Source organism: Meriones unguiculatus, chromosome 19 (assembly GCF_030254825.1).
Source record: "Meriones unguiculatus strain TT.TT164.6M chromosome 19, Bangor_MerUng_6.1, whole genome shotgun sequence".
Classification (NCBI taxonomy): domain Eukaryota; kingdom Metazoa; phylum Chordata; class Mammalia; order Rodentia; family Muridae; genus Meriones; species Meriones unguiculatus.
The window spans coordinates 34,882,633-34,897,424 of record NC_083366.1 but is presented as its reverse complement, the minus strand read 5'-3'; the positions used below and the strand labels follow the sequence as shown (position 1 = coordinate 34,897,424).

Sequence of the window (14,792 nt, the reverse complement as noted above, 5' to 3'; positions counted from 1 at the left end):
TCTCAGTATCTACATTGATAGTCTGCAGGGTAGAGATTTTCAGAGGTCCTCTGTGTCAGGCCCCTGACTTGTTCCCTCTTTTCTCCTTCTTCTGATGTCCAGCCTCTTTGCCTTTCTGGATAGGAATTGAGCATTTTAGCAAGAGTCCTCCCTCTTGATTAGTTTCTTCATGTGTACTGATTTTAGTAGGTTTATCCTATATTATATGTCTATATGAGTGAGTATATACCGTGTGCCTCTTTCTGCTTCTGGGATAGCTCACTCAGGATGATCTTTTCCAGATCCCACCATTTACCTGCAAATGTCATGATAAATACAGGAAGATACAGCCCAACAGTCTGTATTACTGGCCCATATAGCTTCTCAAAGGTATTTTGTGTTAATTAGCACTCCCAGCATTCCCTCTTCCACTGCACCTTCTCTTTCCTCTCCCTGCTTAAATTTCCTATTCTAGTTTATTTATTTCTTATTTATATTCTATTTCTCCTTCCTTGGAAGATTCCCTCCCTCTTCCTGGTCACTCACTGGCTATCTAAACTTTGTGGATATTCTAAATGAAACACATGTATATGAATATTTAAAGCTAACATCCGTATATAAGAAAAAATATGCAGTATTTGTCTTTTAGACTCTGGGTCACTTCATTAGAATAATTGTTTATAATCCCACTCATTTACATTAAAATTTCATGTTTCTTAACATCTGAATAATATTCCATCATGTAAGTGTGTCACGTTTTTATTATTCATCCATCAATTGATACACATCTGGATTGTTTTCAATTTCTGGCTATTATGAATAGAGCAACAATGAACATGGGTGAACGAGTGTCTCTATAGTAAGATGTAGAGTTTTTTAGGTATATGCCTTAGAGTGGCATAGCTGGATTTTGAAGTAGATATATTTTTATGTTTTTGAGGAACCACACTGATTCCATAGTGACTTTAACACTGCCACCACTCATGATACTGAGCATGGAAAGACTGATCTGATGCCAGAGCAGAAGCTTCAGCCCCACTGACTAGCATTCACAATGCTAGAAATTACTCTCCATACTACCACAGGAGAAGATGAATCCTCAGTCTCACTCAGCGGTCACCTATAGGATATATTGGGGCAACAGTGGCATTAAGGTTATGGGAGTGACCTAACACTTTTGATTGGCTTTAAGACCTACTCTATGAGAGGGAGCCAACAGTTGGCACTATTAAAGAGGCCAAGAACATGAGACTAGATAGGTCATGAGCCTAAGGGAAAACTTACAACTATTATTCAGGTAAAGGAACATAGCAATAAAATGACTCTTAATAACATATTGCTATATCTTTAAATCAGTGCATCATTAGATCCTCATCAGAGAAGCTTCTTATTGCAGTCAGTGGTAATTGACCCAGAGACCCTGAAATAGAAAATGTGAAGAGAGTAAGAGACTTTGGCACACTCAGCCCTAAAAGGGATGTTTGTATCAAACTCCTTCTCCCAAGGCTCAGATATTTATGTGGAAAACAAAAGGTTGTACGAGCTAGGGGTGGTAGTTGATTTCTGGTAAACAGTCTTCCAGATACAACAGGGCTTATGCACATATGAACTCACAGAGAATTTGACGACATGCACAATACCTGTGTAACATCGACTCAGATAAAATCCCAGTGCTGAGAAATGGGAATGGTCACAAAGTCCCACCCCTAACCAAGAAACTGCAATTGACACTTGCTGGGACAGGAAAATAAAAAAATTATTTTCTCCAGTCTATGGCACTCAGTATATTAATCCTTCTCTAAGGTGGGATTCATGCTCAGGAGTAGTTGAACAACAGACTCCATGTTTTTCTGGGTTTTTTTTTGGGGGGGCGGTTAATGATTTGGTTTGATTTGATGTTTTCCATCTTATTTGGTTTTTGTTTGTTTTCTTTTTTGACAGAAAGAAAAAGAACATAAAGTTGGGTAGTTGGAGAGGTGAGAGGGATCTGAGAGTATTTGGGAGGGAGGAAAATGTGATCAAATACATTGTATGAAAACATTTAAAAATGATTTTAAAATTTTCTGTGTTTTAAAAACATGTTCTTTTATTGTTTGTTATTACTTATATTACAGTGTATTTACTTATGATTTACCCCTTCCAATATTAAAATTTTTATTTGACAATTTAACATGTATATGATGCATTCTTTTCACTCTTAATCCATGATCTCTTACTTCCTTCTTATCTGTCTCAGCCCCTCCCTCCTTTCCCACGTTCATGGTTTATTTAACCAGGGGTGTCTGTATGAGGATGGTCATGAAACTGTCCACTGATGGGTTCACTAGGAGGTTTCAGCTCAGCTAATAGTCCAGCAGGGAGGAGCGGAGCCCTCAAACTCCTCTCCTGCCCATTATTTAAGGATGGCAGGCCCAGTCTTATACAGGCCCAGTAAAACCTCATTTGGTGTAGGATCAAGAGTACCATTGCCATGTAGGCCTAAAAGAATTAAGCAGCCCTTCTCTCCATCATCTCTGTCTCTCTTTCTATCTCCTCTTCCAAAATATTCTCTGAGGCTTAGAGGCCGTGCTAGAATACAGTCTTCCTTGGGGTGTAGTACTCAACTCATTCTCAGGACATAGTCTCTGCAATCATCACCCTTCTTTGCAAAGAGAATCTTCTGTGCTTAATACAGAGAATAGTATTTGTTTATGACTATAAAAATAAATATTGACAAGGTAGTTTGGAGCATGTCTGTTTAGTTATACAATAATTGTAAGTTCCCCTTTCGGGCCTAAGTTCCCCTCAGTCTTGTGATTTTGACTGGGTTTATATACTAGACATGAATTTTCTTCAATGGAATGAACCTCATACTTTAGCCAGTTGGTTACCTCCATAACAGTCATGCTACAGTGCTAAGCACATCTTGTCTGGCAGGTTGACATTGCTGTTCATAGGGTTCACAGCTGGTTAGGACTGTTGATACCTTTCCTCCCCAGCAGTCTGCACAGTCTCGTACTATAAAATCTAGCTGGCAGGGAGGAAACTTCCAGCTCAATTCCATATTTCTGTATCGTGCTGTGAAGGTGTTTGGTGTCTTCAACAGTAGAGTCTTTTCCATTATTTCTGGCAGAGAACCAAAATGAAAGGCAAGAGCCTGACTCATTTCTAGAGCCTCAGGGGCTTCCTTGACCAGCAACTTATAAGGAGAAATCCCACAACTGGCACTGAGGTTTTCACTTATTTATCCGAGAGTTTTAGAAGCAACTTTATCCAACAGTGTAGGACATTTGCCTTCCAATTCTTTTATAACACATATAATTTAATTGGCTTACGAGTATGCTTCCATATGGGAGTTTCATGTAGTTCACATTCCGGTTAATCCTGTCCCATATATCTTTGTCTCTGTGCCCCCGCCAACTCCATGCATGAACCTCCCTTCTACACCATACTTCCTCTTTATTTTCCTTTTACCTGTGTTTTACTACCCTCTCCCCGTGCCTCCTTTGTAGTTTCCTTGTTTCCACTGGTGCTCCAGGTTAAACTCATAAAATTAAAGATCTGAGGCTAGGATCCACATACGAGAGAGAATATGAGGCATTTGTCTTTTTAGGCCTGGTTACTTCACACACACACACACACACACACACACACACACACACACACACAGTTTGACCCAAATCAATCATTGCCAATAACTTAAAAACTTAATAAGTTTTATTCTTTTCTTCATAGCTGCATAAGATTCGTCGTATATATGTGCCACGTTTTCATTATCTATTCATTAAGTTGATGGATGTTTGGCTGATCTCATTTCCTAGCTATTATGAATAAAGCTGTAACAACGTTGCAGTACAATATAGTGTCCTTTAAGTACATTCTGAGGATTTTTTTTCCGGGATGCACGAGTGACATGTTTTATATACCTTACATAATCCTATGTTACCTTTCTGTTGCCTGAACAAGTGCATGGAAATCTGCACATAGAATTCTTTAGAAGTGTTCTTTCCCTAATTAATACCTAGATGATTTGTTCCATCTGTGACATGGTGAATGAGCAATCTAGGCCACCTTGCCTTTAAGAGTTTGTGGAGAGATGTTTCCATATTTTTGAAAAAATAATCATCAGGGTTTGCCGAGATTTAATTAATTTCACCCTGTATTAGGGAAAGATTTTAGTCAACAGCCTTTATTTATTTAGCTCATTACTTTTATTTATGATGCTAAATCTCTGAATAACATAAAGTGTGGGCAGGCTAAATGCCTCCTCTCACTTCTTATTAATCTATTGACATAGGCAATGTGGCATGTGCTGGGAAAAAGCAGAAGAGGCTGTACATTGATTATATTGACCAAAAGAGGGCAGGCATTTCTTCCTGCCTTTTTATTCAGGCCTTATCGACTTTTGCTATCTCTGCAAAAATGCTCATGTGTCTTTTCTTTGCTTGTGAGATAGAGATGACAAATGTGTAGTTTCTCCTTCACTGGTAGAAGTACAAGGTACCCGGAAAGTTGTATATGCTCTAGTTCCTTTTGTGGTCTTCGTACCCAACAAATCCTGCCACGTTTGACTTAGACACAGATTACTTAATTTTTATTGATGCATGTACCTAACTTGTTAGTAAGACAGTATTGGAGTATAAACTTAAATTTCCCAGTGGCTAAAGTGGATTGTAGAAGAGGGTTTCATATTGCTACAGTACACATTGTAGAACTAGCTGATGTCTGCTCTTTTTTATTTTTCTAAGATAAGGTGAACTACAGTAATAGCTACCACAATCATTCTCACCAGTGGGCTGGGGATTCTCTTATGTAATCAGACGTTTTATCTTATTTATTTAGTTTTTCCACTCACACATTATTTGTAGGTTGAATTTCCAGCAGAAACTTTTCATAGTTTTTAGTCTTTGGTGGAGGATCATGCTAATATTCTTGTTCCTTTTCTTTTCAGTTTTACCTGGGTACAGTTTTGTGTTGCATATAACACTATATTTTCTTCAGCACAGAGTCTGAACTACACAGACTTTAGTGTTGTTTAGGTTCTATTGAGGTGTCTGTTCCTTATTCTTTCTCGTAATGAAATTATTAATTTTTTTATTTAGCTTACTTTTGCTTTCTCATTGTAGAGATTTTGGAGTGTTTAATTTCTGTGAAAGCATAGATGAACACTCCTGACATTCACTTATTTTCTGCCTTATGCTCGCTCTACATGTTGGATTTAGATTCTTCTGTAGGATAGAATGTCTTTATGAATATTATTTTATATTTATGTTTATTCATTCTTAGGTAATAAAGAGTTTTTCTAACTTGACACTTGCCTCATAAAAACACACGGCATGGTTAGGTTTCTTTTGAGGTCAATCACCATTCCCTTGTGTGACATAAGTCCTTCCTTAAGATTTAAAATTGAATCACTATGTAACATACATTTATATTAGTGCCGCAGCCATTTGGAAGAAGTTAGAGACATAGCAAGTCAGGCAGAGGAAACTCCCCTCTGCTTGGTTTACAGTCTGTCTGTGGAGAAGCTGCTGCTCCGCCGTCCAGCTTTCCATGCGAGGTTTCTTTTTCTTATGGTTTCCTCTCAAGAATATTGCTTGTCTATGTCTGGCCTCCTTCCTGGAGCTTCTCCCAGCTGTTTCAGGCTTTCCCTCTGCTTCAGTTGGGAAAGTCAAATTTCTAACTCACCTCATCCACTAGAACAAACACCAGATGTATTAAAGATTTACATATTAAAAAAAAACTTCATAGGTCGTCAAATATGGAAAATCACTTATATACTATTTGGAGAAGGGTGTACTTTAAATTCAGTGCAAAAGGAATTGAAGTTGATAGATTTAGCTACTTAAAACATTACATTGTGTCTGAGAGAGTTTATTTTGTGTATACTGTGTTTTCTCTAGCATTTTCAGCGTTGTCTTATAATGAGGTCTTTGATCCACTTTGAATTTATTTTGTTTAGGATGAGAAATAATGACCTTGTATCTTTTTTTTTTTTTTTTTTTTTTTAACCATGGTTTCTATAGCCTCGGCTGTCCTGGACTTTGTAAACCAGGTTGGCCTCAAATTCACAGAGATCCACCTGCCTCTGCCTCCCTGAATGCTGGGACAAAAGGCATGCACCACCACACCCAGCTTAGTTTTATTCTTATATAGCCATATAGCCACGTAAGCCATTTGTTGAAGAGGTGTTTTTTCCCCACGCTTAGTGTATGTTTTTGACCCTTTCTTGAAAATTTGGTGTGCTGGTTAGTTTTGTCAACTCAGCAGAATTTTTTTTTTTTTTCAATGCAGTTTATTTAGGAACCTTGAACAATCATCTGACCCTGGGGAAAGCCAGCCCACAGCTTAAATAGCCTCTGGGTAGCCCAGCGTGCCATGTGGGCAATGCAGATAGGTCCACATACATGGAAGCAAGCCAGATCCTTGGCCTTAGCCAAATGTGGAATTGTTCGTGACAGAGAGCACTCACCATCGGGAAGGTGGAAGGCGGAAACCAGCTCCATCTTTAAGGCGCGGCATTACGCAGCTCTCTGCAGTTCCCCCTTTTTGTTTCAGCAGAAATTAAAAGCGATCTTTAGATTGGTCAATAGGCTTGCCTGTGTGGCATTTTCTTATTACTGATACAGGATGGCCTGGTCTACAGTGAGAAGTGCTATTCCTAGGGAGCTGGACCTGACCTGAATTTAAAAAATTCTCTGAGAAAGCCAGAGGAAGCAAGCCAGTAAGCTGCATTTGTCCCTGGTCTCTGCTTCAGTTCCTGTTTCTGGGTTACTGTCTTGTGTCCCTACCTTGGCTTTCCTCAGTGATGGGCTATAAACCAAATAAATTCTTTCTTCCTCAACTTAGATTTGGCTAGAATATTTTCTCACAATAGAACCTGAAGTGGAATCATTGGTGACTGTGTGTTTATTTCTGGTTCTTCTATGTTTCACTGGTCTGCATTTCTGACTTGTACTAGTGGAATTGCATTTTTATTCATAAAAACAACGACCCAAGGCTCTGTAGTATTGTTTGAGATTAGAAAGTGTTAAGGTCTTTAGTGTCATCCATTCTTCTTAGATTGTTTTGGCTAATTGTGATCTTTTGTGATTCAATATGAATTTTAGGTGAGTATTTTGTTTTGCTTTGTTTTTGTTTGTTTCTACTCTTAGAATATGGTTGGAATTTTAATAGGGATTACATCAAATCTGCAGATTTTGGAATATTGCCATTTGTATGAGATTGCTTTTGTCAGTCCATGAGCATGGGAGGTCTTTCCATTGTCTAGAGTCATCTTTACTTTCTGAGGTTCTTTAAGTTTTCTTGTAGACATATCTTACCTTCCTAGATAGGTTTATTTCTAGATATTTTATTTTATTTTTAAAAAGCTATTATGAATAGGATTTTATACATGATTTCTTTTTATTGGCAAGTTCATGATTGTTGTCTTAAGTCTATTGATTTTTATAAGTAGAAATTGTATCCAACTGATACTCTGCTGAAAGTGTTTATTAGTTTCCAAAGTTTTCTAGTGGAGCCGTTAGGACCTTTTAAGTTTAGGGCCTACAAATATGAGTACCGTGGCTTCTTTCTTTCTGCTTACATCCTTTTTTCTGTCTTGTAGCTGAGACTTTCAGTGCTCCCTATATTAAGTAAGCGAGGTAAGAGCTGGCACCCTTACTTTATTCCTTATTTTAGTGGATATGCTTTCAGTTTAGTCCCATTTGGTATAATGTGGGCTGTAGCTTTTCACATATAGCACATATTTTGTAGAAATATATTCCTTGTATTATTATATTTTCAGACACTTTACCAGGAAATGACACTGATCTTTATGATAGGTTTTTTCTGTGTCTGTTGAGATGATCATGTAAGTTCTATCCTTAAGTCTATGCATGTTCTGAATAAATACTGAGCTACCTTTATTGATATGTAAATGTTGAACCAACTTTGCCTTGTTAGGCTGAAATCAGCTTGGTCATGGTGTAGTCTTAGTGTATTCTTTTAAAACACACACACAAATTTTTTTTTTTTTTTTTTTTGAGACAGGGTCTTACATTTTAGCTATGGCTGGCCTGGGATTAACTATGTAGACCTGGCTGTCTTCACACCATCATAGAGATCAGCCTTTTAATGTGTTCTTAAATATGATTCTTCAAGAATTTTTTTGAAAAATTTTAAGTCTATGTTCATGAGGGAAAATGGTCTATACTACTTTTAATGTATCGTTTCTGGTTTGGATATCAGGCTAATACTGACTTCATAAATTCCTTAGTATATTTATAATATTCTTTCCTTTTCTTTAAAAATATATTCCTCTCTTTAAATGCGTATTCTTAGTAATTCATAGTATTCCTTAATTTCTTTAAAAATGTTTTTTTATTTATATTTATTTTATGCATATGTGTTTTGTCTGCATTTATGTATGTATACCACATGTGTGCCTGGTGCCTGCAGAAGTCAGAAGAGGACATGAAGAACACAGGAACATATAATTCCTGGGGAAATAAACGGCTAAACAGAGCAGGGGAACAATGTTCTTTGCAGTCGTTCTCCTAGTTAGTGATTCCTTTTAATGCTTATTGTTTTCTTTTGCCAAGACTGTCTCTTCATTTTCACTGATCAAGCCAAGTTGTTATTTCATTTTGTTTATATTTTATTATATAGAGTTACCTAAGGCCCTCTTATGCTAACGTCTGATACACTGTATAATAACAGAGAATATTTTCCCCTACTGTTCTCCTACTTTCCTATCTTCCTTCCTTCCCCTCCATTTACCCTCTTGGTTCCCCAGTTTTGCTTCCTCTTTTATGTCCTTTGTTCATTTGTGATTTTATTTATCTCTATATGCATACATCTATCTAGGAAATGCAAACAAGACTTTTTGAGACTGACTTAAATTTGCTTAATATAATTACGTCCACTTTTATTTGTTTTACTGCAGATAATTATCTTCATTATTGTTTGTGATTAACTATTTACACTGTGCATGCAAACCCCATTTTCGTTATCTATTCTTCTAGGTGATGGGCACCTAGGTTAACTTAACTATTGTGATTTGTGTTTCAGTAGTGCTGGGTCATAGGGAAGATATACTGAGAAACAATCTTACTGATTTCCACGATGGGTGGATGATTTTTGTTCCTAATAGCAGTCTGAGTGTTGCCTTTTGTCTGCCTAGTAGCCACCATTTGTTTTTGTCTATTTTCATGATGACTGCCATTCTGACTGGAATGAGATAGAATGTCACATAGATCTTTTGATGATTGATGATATTGACAATTTTTATGTTTATTGGCTGTTTGTACCACTTATTTTGCTCATTTCAGCCATTTCATTTTTTCGGGGCATTTGCTCTAACTACTTTTAAAAAATGTATCACAGACATACTTGCAAATTAGAATTTGTTCCAGGACTGTTTATTGTTAGCTAAGTTATTGACCTAATATGCTCATTCCACTGGCTCAGTTGATTCGAATGTTTATTTTATTGTATCCTATTTTATTTTTTTGCATTTTTTAATTTCAGTTTTTATTAATTACAGATTATTCACTTTGTATCCGCCCCTGTAGCTCCCTTCTTCCTTCACTCCCAATTCCACCTCTTTCCCCCTTCTCCACCCATTTCCCTCCCCAAGTTTACTGATATGGAAGGTCCTCCTCTCCTTCCTTCTGATCCTAGTCTATTAGGTCTCATCAGGAGTGGCTGCACTGTCATCTTCTGTGGCCTGGTAAGGCTGCTCCCCCCTCAGGAGGAGGTGATCAAAAAGCAGGCCAATCAGTTCATGTCAGAGACAGTCCCTGTTCCCATTACTATGGAACCCACTTGGACACTGAACTGCCGTGGGCAACGTCTGTGCAGGGGTTTTAGGTTATCTCCATGCCTGGTCCTTGGTTGGAGTATCAGTCTCAGAAAAGACCCCTGTGTCCAGGTTTTTTGGTTCTGTTGCTCTCCTTGTGGAGTTCCTGTCCTCTCCAGGTCTTATTATTCTCCCCCTTCTTTCTTAAGATTTCCTGTACTCTGCCCACAATTTAAGATGTCATTCATCTTTCAGATGCATAGGTAGCAGTGATTAGTGGAAATTTCTATTTTTTAGGGTGCCTCCTCTCCTAATTGTTTCCTTTCCTGTGCAGAAGATTTTTGAATTTATGAGATTTCATCAGTCAATTGATACTATTTTGTGACAAGTGTACTCAGAAAATTGCCTAGTCCAATATTTTGCATTGTTTTCTTACTTTTTCCTCAATCACCTTTAGAGTCTTGGGTGTTACATTAAGGTCTCTGTACATTTGGAGTTTTTTTCTTTGTTTCTTTCATTTTGGCAAGAGTACTTTTATTCAGTTAAAATGAATAAACTGTGACAAACTCTCTTCCCATAACACCTCTGACCAAAGAAGAATGGATGCCATAAAGAAGGGGCATAGGTGTGAACTCAGTCGCTGGCTCTTTGATCATCTCCCCCTGAGGGGGGAGCAGCCCTGCCATGCCACAGAGGAGGATAAAGCAACCAGTCCTGATCAGACCTGATAAGCTAGAGTCAGAATGAAGGGGAGGAGGACCTCCCCTATCAGTGGACTTGGAGAGGGGCATGGGAGGAGATGAGGGAGGGAGGGTGGGATGCTGAGGGAATGAGGGAGGGGGCTACAGCTGGAATACAAAAATCAATAAACTGTAATTGATATATAAAAGTAAAAATTTAATTAAAAAAAGAAGGGGCATAGGGATAGAGTGCACAGGACCCAGCATGGGAAAAGTTAAGGGATCCACCCATCTTTTGGGAAAAGGGATAGAGTACTCTTCCCAAGTCCATTTGGACAAGACTTTAGTTTTCTAGTAAAACATTATAAATTCTACCTTTTAAAGCTAATTACCTGAAGTTCAAGATGGGCTGGCCCTAGAGGATTTGGGGTCAAGGACTTTATACTCTAATAACATTTTAAAGGATACACTTTTTTAAAAAGTTTTTCTTCTGCTATTAAAAAATGTTTCTAAGTGTATTCCAAAGTAGTTCTTTTCTCCTTTCCTTCCTTTCTTCTGTCCTTCCTGTCTTTCTTTCTTTCTTTCTTTCTTCCTCTCTCTCTCTCTTTCTTCCTCTCTCTCTCTCTTTCTTCCTCTCTCTCTCTCTTTCTTCCTCTCTCTCTCTCATGTGTTTCAAAATTTTAATTATTAATATCTTTCACTTCCTTTCTTAGGTTGATACCTAGGTGTTTTAAAAGACAGCTATGAATAAGATTGCTGTTTCAATTTTTCCCTATTGTGTTCCTTTTAGTTCTCATGTCTAACTATTCTAGTTAAGATTTGCAGTACTATCACGTATAAAAGTAGGGACAGTTAACACCATTGTCTTGCGCCTGATCTCAGTAGAAATACTTTGAGTTTTTCTCTATCTAATAAAGAGCTGCTTGTAGAGTTATCATGGGATGCTAATGTTGATTGTTAACTTGAGAAAATTTATATCCTAGATATAGGCTACTTGGGGTGTGTGTGTGTGTGTTTGTGTGTGTTCATCTGTTTGGTGGTGAGAGTATCTTGATTACATTAATTAAGAAAATATCAATGTAGGTGGTATCATTCCTAGGCAGGGACTCTTGTCTGTTCCTTCTTTTTCTTTTCCCTCTCTTTTGTTTTTCAGTTTATTTACATTACATCCTAAAAGTGCCCCCTCCCCCCTCTCCTCCCAGTTCCTCTTTCTCCCTTCCTCTCTCCCTCCCCTTCCTTCACAAAAAGGGAAGGCCCCCTCTCCCCATATCAACAACCCCAGCACATCAAGTCACATTAGGACTGACCATATCTTTGTCCCCTGAGGCCAGGCAAGGCTGCCCTGCCAAGGGGAAGTGATCCAAAAGCAGGCAATAAGAGTCCATGTTAGAAACAGACCCCCACTCCACCCCCCAGGCACCCCATATGAAGACCAAGCTGCCCATTGGCTACATGCAGGAGGCCTAGGTCCAGATCATGCATGCTCCTGAGTTGATGTCTGGAAAGTCCCCATGGGATTGGGTTTGTTGTCTCTGTTGGTCTTCTTGTGAGGTTCCTGTCCCCTCTGGGTTCACCCATATTTCTCCCAGCACTTCCATAGGAACCCAGGAGTTCTACCCCATTCTTGGCTGCAACCCCATCATCTCTGTCCCTACCTGCTGCTGGCTGGAGCCTTCCAGAGGACAGTCAAGTTAGGATCCTCTCTGAAAGTATAGCAGAGTATCATTATTAGTGTCAGGGGCTGGCTCTCTACCATGGGGTGGGTCTCAGGTTGGACCAATTATTGGTTGGATTTTCCCTCAATCTTTGTACCCTCGTTATTCCTGTACTTCTTGTAGGCAAGGTAATTTTTGGGTCTCAGGTTTTGGCAGTAGGTTGTTGTTCCCTTCCTTATACTAGTCGTGCCTGGTTAGGAGGTGGTCACTTCAGTTGGTCCCCCCTGTTTGGACTCTCAGCTAGAGTCACACCCATGTCCTTCCAGGAGCCTACTCTCACATGCCTCTAGCTTGACAAAGAGATGTCCCCCCTCAGTTTTCCTTATTGTTCCTTCCAGCCCTCTCACCTCCCACCCTCATTCTCCCCACATCTATTTTCTACCCTTGTTTCGCCTCTCTATTCCATCTCATGCCCAGTTCCTTCTCTTCACCCACTTTTGCTGTCTATTCTAGTCCCCCTTCTGAGTGACATTCAGGCATCTTCCCTTGGGTTCTCCTTGTTAACTTAGCTTCTTTGGGTCTGTGGATTGTAGTTTAGTTATCCTGCACTATAGGTCTAATATTCCCTTATAAGTGAGTACATACCATGTGTGTCTTTCTGAGTCTATTTGTTACCTCACTCAGGATGATCTTTTCTAGTTCCATCCATTTGCCTGAGAATTTCATGATTTCGTTGGTTTTAATAGCTGACTAGTATGTCATCATGAAAATGCACCACAATTTCTGTGTCCATTCTTCAGCTGAGAGACATCCAGGTTGTTTCCAGTTTCTGGCTATTATGAATAAAGCTGCTGCAAACAAGATTGAATAAATATCCTTGTTGTATGATGGAGCACCTTTCAGATGTATACCTAGGAATGGACTAGCATTCCCCTTTCTCCATATCCTCTCCAGCATGTGTTGTTACTTGAGTTTTTGATCTTAGCCATTCTGATGGGTGTAACATGGAATCTTAGAGTTGTCTTGATTTGCATTTGCATTCCTTGATGACTAAGGACTTTGAGTTTGTTTTTTTTTTTTTGGTCGGGAGACTATTAATAGCTGCTTTTATTTTTTTAGGGGTTATATGTTTGTTTAAACTGTTTACCTGTTCTTGATTTAACTTTGGTAAGTGAAATCTATCAAGAAAATCCATTTCCTTTAGGTTTTCCAATTTTGAGGAATATAGGTTTTTTTAAGTAAGTCCTAATGATTCTTTGGATTTCCTCAGTGTCTGTTGTATGTCCCACTTTTCATTTCTGATTTTGTTAATTTGGGTACTGTCTTTCTGTCTTTTAGTTAGTTTGGCTAGGTGTTTGTCTGTCTTGTTGAGTTTTTTCAAAGAACCAACTCTTGGTTTCATTGATTCTTTGTATTGCTTTCTTTGTTTCTAATTTATTGATTTCAGCTGTGAGATTGATTATTTCCTACTGTCTACTCCTCTTGGGTGTATTTGCTTCTTCTTTTTTCCCTAAAGCTTTCAGGTGATCTGTGAATTTGCTAATATGGGATCTTCCCAATTTCTCTATGAAGGTACTTCATGCTATGAACTTTCCTCTTAACACTGCTTTCATGGTGTCCCATAAGTTTGGGTAAGTTGTGCCCCTATTTTCATTGAATTCTAGGAAGTCTGTAATTTGTTTATTTCTTCCCTCACTTAAAGATCATTGAGCAGGGAGTTGTTCAATTTCCATGAGTATGTAGGCTTTTTGTTGTTTCAATTGTTAATGTGGTACAGCTTTAATCCATGGTGATCTGATAAAGAACAATGGGTTAATTCAGTTTTCTTATATCAGTTGATGTTTACTTTGTGACCGACTATGTGGTCAGTTTTGGAGAAGATTCCATGTGGTGCTGAAAAAAAAGTATATTCTTGTGTTTGGGTGAAAAGTTCTGTAGATCCAGGATCCATGATTTTATTGTCGACCTGGTTTCCACAGAGGGACTGGTAGAGCGCTGGTTTGGAAATTGGGATGCTGTCCCAGGAATCCAGTTGTTGCCCTCAGGGAAGCGGGATTGATATCTGGCTGCTGTAGCAGAGGGTCCCTGGGCCTGGAGGCCTGCACTCTCTTGAGTATGTGGAAAGAGCAGAGGTCTCACAGTGTGTGACTCCTGGCCCTGGGAGACAGCCACAGGGGACTTGGATCCAGCTGTTTGCTCAACCTTTTTGCAGTCTCTGATCTTCTGCCCCTTAGATAAGGTACACACTGGTCACTGCCATCTTGAAACTCCGAGTTTTCAGTATTTCTATGAACTTTTGTCTTAGTGTTGTGTTTCTCATATTATATACATTTTGGTATGCTGTATTTTCATTTCTAAGTATTTTTAGATTTCCTTTTTTGTTTTTTGTTTTTTTTTTTGGTGGCCAATTCATTATTCAGCTATGTGATACTCAGTCTTGACCAGTTTGTGTGTTTTCCATAGATTATCTTGATGTGTGTTACTAGCTTTATTTCATTTTGGTCAAAAAGAAAACAAGAAATTATTTCAATTTTCCTGTATTTCCTAAGTCTTATTTTGTGTCCTTTCATACTCCTTTCAATAGAATTTTCCCATGACTTCTGAGAATAATATTCTGCAGTATTTCTTTGGAATGTACTGTAGATATCTTTTAGGTTCATTTTATTTGATTTATAATATCATTTAACTCAAATATTTTCCTTTCCTTTGTTTTTTTTT

The 14,792-nt window shown here is 38.4% G+C and overlaps 1 protein-coding gene across 25 annotated transcripts in view; it reads left to right on the top strand.

The window, feature by feature from the left end:
* Positions 1-14,792, top strand: part of Sugct (succinyl-CoA:glutarate-CoA transferase) — a 707,647-nt gene that overhangs the window by 223,611 nt on the left and 469,244 nt on the right. The window lies entirely within an intron of this gene.